The 9,387-nt window shown below is 43.5% G+C and overlaps 1 protein-coding gene across 1 annotated transcript in view; it reads right to left on the bottom strand.

Moving 5' to 3' along the window:
• MAP2K6 (mitogen-activated protein kinase kinase 6) overlaps positions 1-9,387 on the bottom strand; it is a 111,014-nt gene that overhangs the window by 87,990 nt on the left and 13,637 nt on the right. The window lies entirely within an intron of this gene.

Here is a 9,387-nt window from a genome sequence, read left to right as displayed (position 1 = left end):
ATAAAATCAAGAGTTCTTTTCATACTCTTTATGGAACCTGGGCACTTACAGACTTGTTACCCAGAGAAAGAGGAATTCTTATAAGGAAATGCCTGTAGGATGCAGAGAATACTAAAGGGGAATGGAAAGTCCAAGTTCCAGCCTTTCCCACTGGGGTGGTAACACAGCCCCCAAAACAACCTACTTCATTTAAACATGCAGCAATTTTCCCTGGGAAAGAAGAAAAGTCCTTGATCTACTACATCAAGTGTTCAGAAAGGATATAACAAAGTTTGTTATATGATTTGATCGATGATTTCTGAAAATTGTACACAAATCAAAGCACTACCATTCACGTTCAGAATGTCACTTTTGTTAAGTGAACTAGAATTAGATCATTGGCAGACCTCACTAGGGCTGAGCCAGCCCTTTTTGCTTTTGAGGTCAGTAAGTAATCTAAGACTGGAGACTTTTCTCTCTGCTGTTAACTTCCCCCCGAGTCGAGTTACCTTCTTCTGCCTCAGGGAGCTGGTAAAATCCTTTCCTGATGCAAATGCTGTTTGAGTTTCCCATAAAGCTCCAGCTAAAGAAAGTTGGGGGCATGCATTCAACGGGCAGCTCAGAGATCCTGGTGGCATCTGTCATGCATTGGGCATCTGAGCCCCGTTCCTATGTTTGGAGTCCTCACGAGGCAAAGCCAGCCACCCATTATAGAAGCTAGAAATGCAGGTTACTCATTTTCCCAGCATCCTCTGTGCTAGAGCATAAGCCCAGAGCAATCACTGCAGACCTGGGATCAGTCCCTGGGGATGTAATCAGGCAGGGACCACACACGACCCGTTCCAGCGCTTGATGATGGTCACGGCTGCTCTATCCAGCTTGAGGAAGGTTTGTTGGGGCAGTCCTGATGAAGACCACACCCCGTGTCTGGGAGCAGTGGCAATAGATGGGTATCTGTCCCCCCTGGTGAGAGCAGCAGTGTCTACACCAGCCCCCTTCTTCGGTGCATTTTGGGGCTTTCTTCCAGCTCTGTTGCTTCCAATTCCAATTCTCTGAACCTCTGGCAGCTTTTAGAAACCACCCTAAATCTTTGCAATGGATTCCTCTCCTGCCAAGATCAGTATGAATCCATTTCTTTCTTTTTTTTTTTAATTTTTAAATTTTTTTATTTATTATTGAAACAAAGAGAAACAGAGCATGAGTGGGGGAGAGGCAGAGAGAGAGAGCCACAGAATCTGAAGCAAGCTCCAGATTGATGCGGGACTCAAACCCATGAACCATGAGATCATGACCTGAGCCGAATCAGCCACTTAACTGACTGAGCCACCCAGGCGCCCCAGCAAGGATCCACTTCTGACAACAGAATCTTATTAATTCAGAAATCATCCTTAAGGTCCAGAAATCAACCAAGACCAGCAGAGCACCAGGTTTCATCCAAAATTTCCAGATGATGTACCACAAACCGCAAGACCCTATCCACCTTTCCACTCACAATGGACATCAGATAGCAAGCCCAGGGTTAGAAGAGAAAAGAAGTTGGGCAGAGCCTGAAAATAACCACACTGGACTTCACTGGTACAGAATGACAAAACTTTTAGAAGTTAGACTATTTTAAAATGTTTTAAGACCAACTCTTCTCAGACATTTTATTTTTTTAACATTTTTTATATATTTTTGAGAGAGAGAGCACACATGCGTGTGCGAATGGGGGAGGGGCAGAGAGTGGGGGACAGAGGATTGAAAGCAGGCTCTGCGCTGACAGCAGTGAGCCCAACGAGGAGCTCGAACTCACATACCTTGAGATCATGACCTGAGCCAAAGTCGGACACTCAACCAACTGAGCCACCGGGGAGCCCCTACTCAGACATTTTATACAGATGTAGAGTGAGATACTAGAATAAGAGCATGGACCTCTTAGTCAAAGAAAATAATCTGAATTTTTGTTACTCTCTCCATTCCTGCCTCTCCTCCAACACCCTAAGGACAATACATCCAGACACACCAGGCAGCACCACAGACTTACGTACCGCACAGAACATCCATGATCAACTTCCTTTGTTTCTCCTATGTTCATACCGAAAACGTGTTCTCCTTGCTAGTGAACTCTTGTTTATCCTTCTAAACCCAGCTCCAAAGTCTCTTCCATTGTGAAGCTTTCCTAACACCCTCTAAATGGGCCATGACTTCTACGTTGTTGGAACCTCTACTGTGGCCAATACCCCGCCCCTTTCTTGGGAGCATCAGTCCACATACCCAACCCACCCCCCATTCCAACTGTGAATTCCTAGAAGAAGTGAAGGTCCTTAACCAGGGCCAGGCTTAGGTTAAGGCAAGCAAGGTTCCTAATGAAGCACTCACTCTCAAGTGCAAGTGCATAAAACTGGTCTTTACCATCTGTCCTTCTTTAATACAGAGCCTATTATAGAATAAGCACTCTGACTCTTGTTGACTGAATGGTGAATAACAAGAAAGTGTATATGATTCAGAGAAGACTTATATAATACAGGGAAGGCAGTATCTGGCATTGCCACAAACAGGCTGAATAACCTTACCAGAGCTACTTAACCTGGCCGAGTGGGAGGTAGAACACGGAGCCTTTCATTGCCATGGTCCATGGCCTTGCAACTCCATGTTCAAAGGAAGTTCAAAAAGGAAGAGACCCAGACAGAGGGACTCAGTCATGGGAGACTCTAGTGCTGGAGCTGAGGCCTGACCAATGAATGCGATTTGAAGAGAAGGAGGGGAGAAGGATCAAACTAAGAATAGGCACCACGTATGAGTACGATGAGCTGAAGAAAAATAAAGATCAGGGCTAACCAGAGGCACGTCAGGGAATGAAGAATAACCTGAACCTAAATCGGACAGATAGGTGGAGAGAAATCACGAAACACTCTAGAAAACCGAGCAAGTCAATTCTGGGCCTGGGACTGAGTGATAGGGTAGAAAATACTGTTTTATAATAATAGTGAGAAGACCAAGACCTACAGCTCTTAGTGTCTGTTAGGTGCCAAGCACACTTAGGGATAATAACATGGTAGTGAGCTCATTTGATTCTCAAATCAAGCCTCTGTGGTTGCTATTATCCCATTTTACAGATGAGGACAGACTTAGTGAAGGTAAGCCAAATGTTCAAGGTCACGCAGCTGTAAACGGCAGAACCGGATTTAATTCATGCTTTTTTGACCTAAACCCACCCAAGGGGAGGGGAATCCCACATGAGTGGGGGTTCAGATAGGCTTGGCATGTAGGGTCAAAAGAGCTGGCTGATGGGAATATTGCTCTCAGGATGCAAGCTTGATACAAAAAAGGATATTAGGAAGAGGAGTGGGGAAATGAAGGGGGTACACATCAAGGAACAGGGTGCAGAGTGGAGTGGGGAGATAACTCTAGGTAGACAAAGGGCAAAGAGAACATGAGTCAAAAGCAGCCGTGGCCATGGGATCAGAAAGAGGCGACCTGGGTTCACACTCCAGTCCCACAACTTACTAACTGATACATCCGGGAGAAATAATATCAACTCCCCAAATTTCAGTTCTCACATCTATAAAATGAGAACAATATCTCTGACCTTCCATCTATCATCTCTAAACCTTCTTCACAGCCCCACTGAGTGCCTGAGTACCGTGGGCACCTAACAAATGGTAATCTTGGTACTCCTCAGGAGAGATGAAGCCTGGACAGGACAGATGCAGACAGAGATGTGAGGTCGGGGCATGGATATACAGCCCGCAGCAGTGATGATTTTTAGCAAAGAGGCAAACTCATCTGTTGAGAGAAAGGAAGGCAGAGAGAGCTGGCGACCTCACAGGAAACCAAACATAAACAACTTTCTCAGCAATTCTCAGGACTTTCAAGCTCAAAGGGACCTAAGAATAATTTAATCAGATTCTTTCCCTGCCTCCATTTTACAAATGAAGAAAAAGCAAATTTGTTCCATAAAGGGCCAGAGAGGAGATGTTTAAGCTCTGTGGACCATAGTCTCTATCCCAATAACTCAACTCTGTTATTGTAGCAAAAAAAGCAGATATAATATATAAACAAATGAGTGTGGCTATGTTCCAATAAAACTTTATTTACAGATAGAAATTTGAACTCCATATAATTTGCACGTGGCATGAAATATTCTTTTGATTTTTTTTTTTTTTTAGTCTTTTAAAAATGTATAAACCATTTTAGCTCTTGGGCTGTACAAAAACACACGATGGGCCACAGTTTGCCAAGCCTTGCCATATGTTGGTGATGAGCTCATGCTAAAGATAGTCAGACGTGAGTTTGGGTTTTGCCCCCACAATTTACTAGAAGTGAAACTGCAGCTATGGTATTTAGTCGTCCCACTCCTCATTTACGGGCTCCTTATTATCAAATGTAGATAAAAAATCATACCTGTTCCACACAATTTTTGTGAGGGTTAAATGAGATAATGCACGTTCAGTGAACTTAGCAAAGAGCCTAACTCAAAACCAAACCAAAACACAAACAGAAAACACGACATCCAAGAAGATGCAGGTGCCACAGATCACTCACAACTAGGCCAGGATCACAATTAGCCCTTGTGCTCCTCCATTCAATACCTTTTCCAGTTCCACAGCCATTGGTAGGCTTGACTTTACAAGAAGTCAGGTACTAGTGAATATGTAATTCACTTACTAAAAAAGTCCCCTGTCCCCAACTCTGAAATTTCACGATTAGATATGTATTACTTTAGGGGTGCCTGGGTAGCTCAGTCAGTTAAACAAACGTGAGACTTTGGCTCAGGTCATAATCTCACAGTTCATGAGTTCGAGCCCCGCGTCGGGCTCTGTGCTGACAGCTCAGAGCCTGGAACCTGCTTTAGATTCTGTGTCTCCCTCTTTCTCTGCCCTTCCCCCACTCACCCTCTGCCTCTCTCTTCAAAAATAAGCATTAAAAAAAGTTCATGTATTACTTTAGTTTGAGCTGTTTTCCACTTGAACAGTGCTAATTCCCCTGAATGAATTTTTAATTTAAGTTCTATTGGTTATACTTAGATGTAACTTATTACTTATTTCTTATACAACTCTCTAGACATTAGTTTCTGGCGGGAAAGATAGACAGGATCAAATGTATCCATACAATAGAAAGCTATACAGCCACAGAGAGTCATGAAGTACCATCACATGCTACATGGATGAACCTTGAAAACATGATGCCAAGTAAAAGAAGCCAGATACAAAAGGCTTTATATTGTATGATTCCATTCATAGGAAATATCTGGAATAGGCAAATCCATAGAAACAGAAAGTAGCTTTGTGGTTGCCAGGGGCTGGGGAGGAGGGGGGAGGGGTGACTACTTTCCATCTGTGGAGATAAAAATGTTCTGGAACTAGATAGTGGTGATGGTTGCACAACCTTGTGACTACCGAAAAAACACAGAATTGTATACTTTAAACTTATTTAGGGGCACCTAGGGGGCTCAGTTGGTTAAGTGTCCAACTTTGGCTCAGGTCAAGACCTCACGGTTCATGAGTTCGAGCCCCGCGTTGGGCTCTGTGCTGACAGCTGAGAGTCTAGTGCCTGCTTCGAATTCTGTGTCTCCCTCTCTCTCTCTGCTCCTCCCCCACTCGCACTCTCTCTCTCTCTCTCTCTCAAAAATATATTAAAAATGTTTTTTAATTTATTTATATGGTGACTTTTATGCTAAGTGTATTTTACCATAATAAAAAGAAATACCCAGACAAAGAAGACACAGGAGGATTCTACAGGCATGAAAAAATGGTCTCCTTTGAGAAGTGAATCCACCAAAGTCCACCTTAGTTCATTTTAATGTTTTAGGCCAACTCTGCCTAATAAATTATTTATAGAGACAGTGCTGGTTGAGCACCTACTACGTACTGGACACCGAACCTTGCTCTCAGAAGAAACCAGTCAACCGGGCAGAAAACAGTTTCTTCCACTTCTGTCCCCATCTATAATTAACCAAAGCAAAAGCCTCCCCGCCCCCAGTCATTTTTTATAAAAATAGATGCAAAATATTGATTGTCGGGTCATTACGATAAAACTAAACTTTTTGAGAGCATTTCTTCATTAATTCTCATTTTTAAAACTGCCTAATTCCTAACGCATCCAACAGTGAGGGAAAGGAAGCAAGGGGGTAGGGCGGGAGCAGCAGAAGCTCCAGGGAAAAAGGAAGGAATTTAGATGGGATCTGTTAATTTGCAAACTTGTTATCTTTCCAAAGCTAAATCTCCTCCGAGGACAGAGAAGTGTGACAGCTGTTCACTTCTTTTAAAGTGTTGTTTGTAGTCGAACAAGCTAACACTGCTGGCAGCACATCCATTTTATTCTCTCCCATCAATTCCAAATGATAGGAATGTATTTTTGGTTTGTTTTTTAACTTTTAGGAACACTGGATCCAAGCCAACCTATGAAGCTGATTCCGTCTTTTTTTTTTTTTTTGAAGACTTCATAAACTTTCTTGTTCACCTCCCTTCACGTTTATAACTATCACTCAAAGAACAAAATTCTTCCTCGATTTCCAGGATTTGCCTTTTATTTTTAGCAGAGTGAAAATGGATATGCATTTTCAATAACGAACAGGAGTTTAGTTATACATGAGTTCAGGCTACTATTAGAGTACGGGTTAAGTAGTTCATTTCTCCCAAGCTTCTATCAAAATCAACAAAAGCATGGAGGGCTTTCTTGAGCTCAACGGCAGGGGGTGGGGAAGGGAAAACGTTTGAAATACTTCATCAGCTAATGTTCACTAATTTTACTTATGCTTCTGTATTTGCATTTTATCTATGAATTCTCCCCATGTTTCTGCCATAATGCATGCTCTTTAACGTAGTTCATTAAAACAAGAGAACGTAGTGACCATGCAGTTTCAGGAGGAAACTGAGGCCCAAGGAGTTTGGATGAGGTTGATGAGATCACAAATCCAATGGAAAACAGAGATAACCGGCTAAATTTTTTTTCTCCCTGATGTGTTGCTAGGTTTGTCACAAAGAACTATACGAGACTATGTATATTGGCTTTGGAAATTCTAAGCTAAAGAAGAGTTGAACAACACAAAAATAATGGTAGCTGCTTGTGATGTTTGGAGAGACCGCCTTAGGCTTGGTCTTGCCTTTCCTCGTCACCTGGGCGCTGCCTCCGCACTTTTGTAAAACTCTGGCATCAGGGAGCATTCTATCCACAGATCAAGACTGAGTTCCAAGGTCCTGAGCTGGAATCTCCCATCTAGAACATGCAGGCTGGCTCAGTAAGGTCCCCAGAATGACAGGTATGTGAGTAGCATTCACCTGACTTTATGGTGGAAGCAAAGGAAGGAAAAGGCAGGCTCCCAGGGTCTTGGCAGGAAAGTCAAATTAGTTAGATAGAAAACAACCAAAAGAGCAGGGTGGCTGACATGCCCAGATGAATAAAAACTCTATCATCAGACCTTAAGGCATGCCTGGTGGAACAGAGGCAAGTGTAAGTCGACGAAATGCCAACAAAATGTCATGATGAGTTGAGTCATCAAATGGTAAAGAAAACCACTAATACTAATCAACCTGGACAAACTCTCATCCCTATTAAGGTCAATATCTTTTTTTTTCTAACTGATAGAGAAAAGTTTGTCGCAGACTTGCCAAGAGAAAGCTTTTCAATGCTAATTTGGCTCTCCACTCCACACCAAGCTCAGAATATTAACAAAACCTGTTGCTAAGGGACATAGCTGCATAGTTGAATCTAAAATGCAAAATTATAATAATCTAGCTGCTGGAAGAAACCTCCTTCCAGTACAACTTTGGACTCTGTATCTGAGTCAGGCAATGAACACCTTCTGATTTGCAAGGCCTTCCTTCCCTTGGCCCCTGCCTATTTCTCCGACATCATCTCTCACCGCTCCGTCAGATGACCCCCCCCCCACATTCCAATCACATAGAGCTTCAGGATTTCCGGGACACTTGTAGCTCCTCATGCTGCCCCACAGACCAGAGCTGAAGTCCACTCTGACACCCTACCCCAATCTCCGACCCTCCCATTCACTGTGCAAGATCGAAGCAGATAAATCGCCTTTCCTTTGAGCCATCATTAAATCACAACCGTCGATAGGCACATCTGTTCCCCATTAGGATTTGAGCTTCTTGAAGTAGGAATCCTCTCTCTGCACACTTCCTGGTGCCTAGCTGGGAACCACACAGAGAAGCATCTAGTAAATGTTCAGAGAATGACTAAATGGATGAACGACCGCATGCATGATTGAACAAGACCCATTCAATCATCTGATGCCCCACTGAATAAACAGAGGTCCTGATTTCCACTGTGCCCAGCGCTCTTGTCTATTTTTTATCTTTGGGCCTCCGGGGTTAGCTTCTGTCTTTATAGGGAGAGAATAAGGGCTCCCCAGAGAGTCAAAGGTTGGCTCTGCGTCAGGATACACCCGGGACGCTAAGAGCAATCCAGGTGTGGGTGTCGGAGATCTGTCTTCAGGTCTAGTTTGCCATCATCACCTAGGCTTTTCCAGGTACTTACTTAATCTTCCTCAGTCGTACTTCATCTACACAATGAGGTGTGCAGCCTAGATGGTTTCTAAGGTCTTTGCTAGGATGTAACCTTCCATGACTGGAAACTCTTTACATCTTGCCAGGAATCTATTGCCCAACCTCTCTGTACCACATACTTGGGGCAACTGTCACATTATCAGAACATTAATCCTGTGTTTATCACTCAGCCATTAGAGCACCAGCGGGCCTATTCTGTGCTGTCCTTTCAGTTCAAGGGCAGTGACTCAGTTTGTTCACCAGATGGTATTATTGCTCCTTTTACTGCTTCTTATAAAGGCAACCCACCACAGAACAAAGGACGGCATAGAGGGTCTGAGTCTCTTCCACTCGCAAGAGAATATGAGAAAATCTGAGGTGATGCATCTCCTTCCTCCTTAACCAAGTTCCTTATTATTAAGAGTATGCACAGTTACAATGACTTTTTATTAAAAGAAGGACTTAAACACCACAGGTCCCAATACTGTCAAAGGTCCGCTCAGGTTAAAGCCTGGTGGCCATGTTCATTGTTTTCATTTTCTCTTGTAGTTCCTCCCTGAGTGCTTAATTACGTCAATCCATTTTTCTGTCTTACTTATGCCAACTCAGATAACCTGTCCTTACGGCAGCTCTGAGTAGCAGCGGGCCACAGACTTACCCCTCGCGCCCCTGGAGATGGACACCTGATCTCTGAGCCAGACAATCCAGTAACTACCCTTCATGGCAGTTACTGTTTTCTTTTGCAAGATCGAGAATTCGATCTCAGCCCAGAGACTGTCACTGGCCGAAGAATGGTAGGTACTGAAACCACAAGGTTGTATCGAGGCAGGGCTGGCAGCTCTTTCAACAATGTGCATATAGATGCATCTGCAGGGGAAAAACGGTAAAGACCCTCCAGGAAAAACAGAAAGGGGGCCCCTTCAAA

This window comes from Suricata suricatta, chromosome 17, assembly GCF_006229205.1.
Source record: "Suricata suricatta isolate VVHF042 chromosome 17, meerkat_22Aug2017_6uvM2_HiC, whole genome shotgun sequence".
Lineage (NCBI taxonomy): Eukaryota > Metazoa > Chordata > Mammalia > Carnivora > Herpestidae > Suricata > Suricata suricatta.
This window is presented reverse-complemented; position numbering and strand designations above follow the sequence as displayed.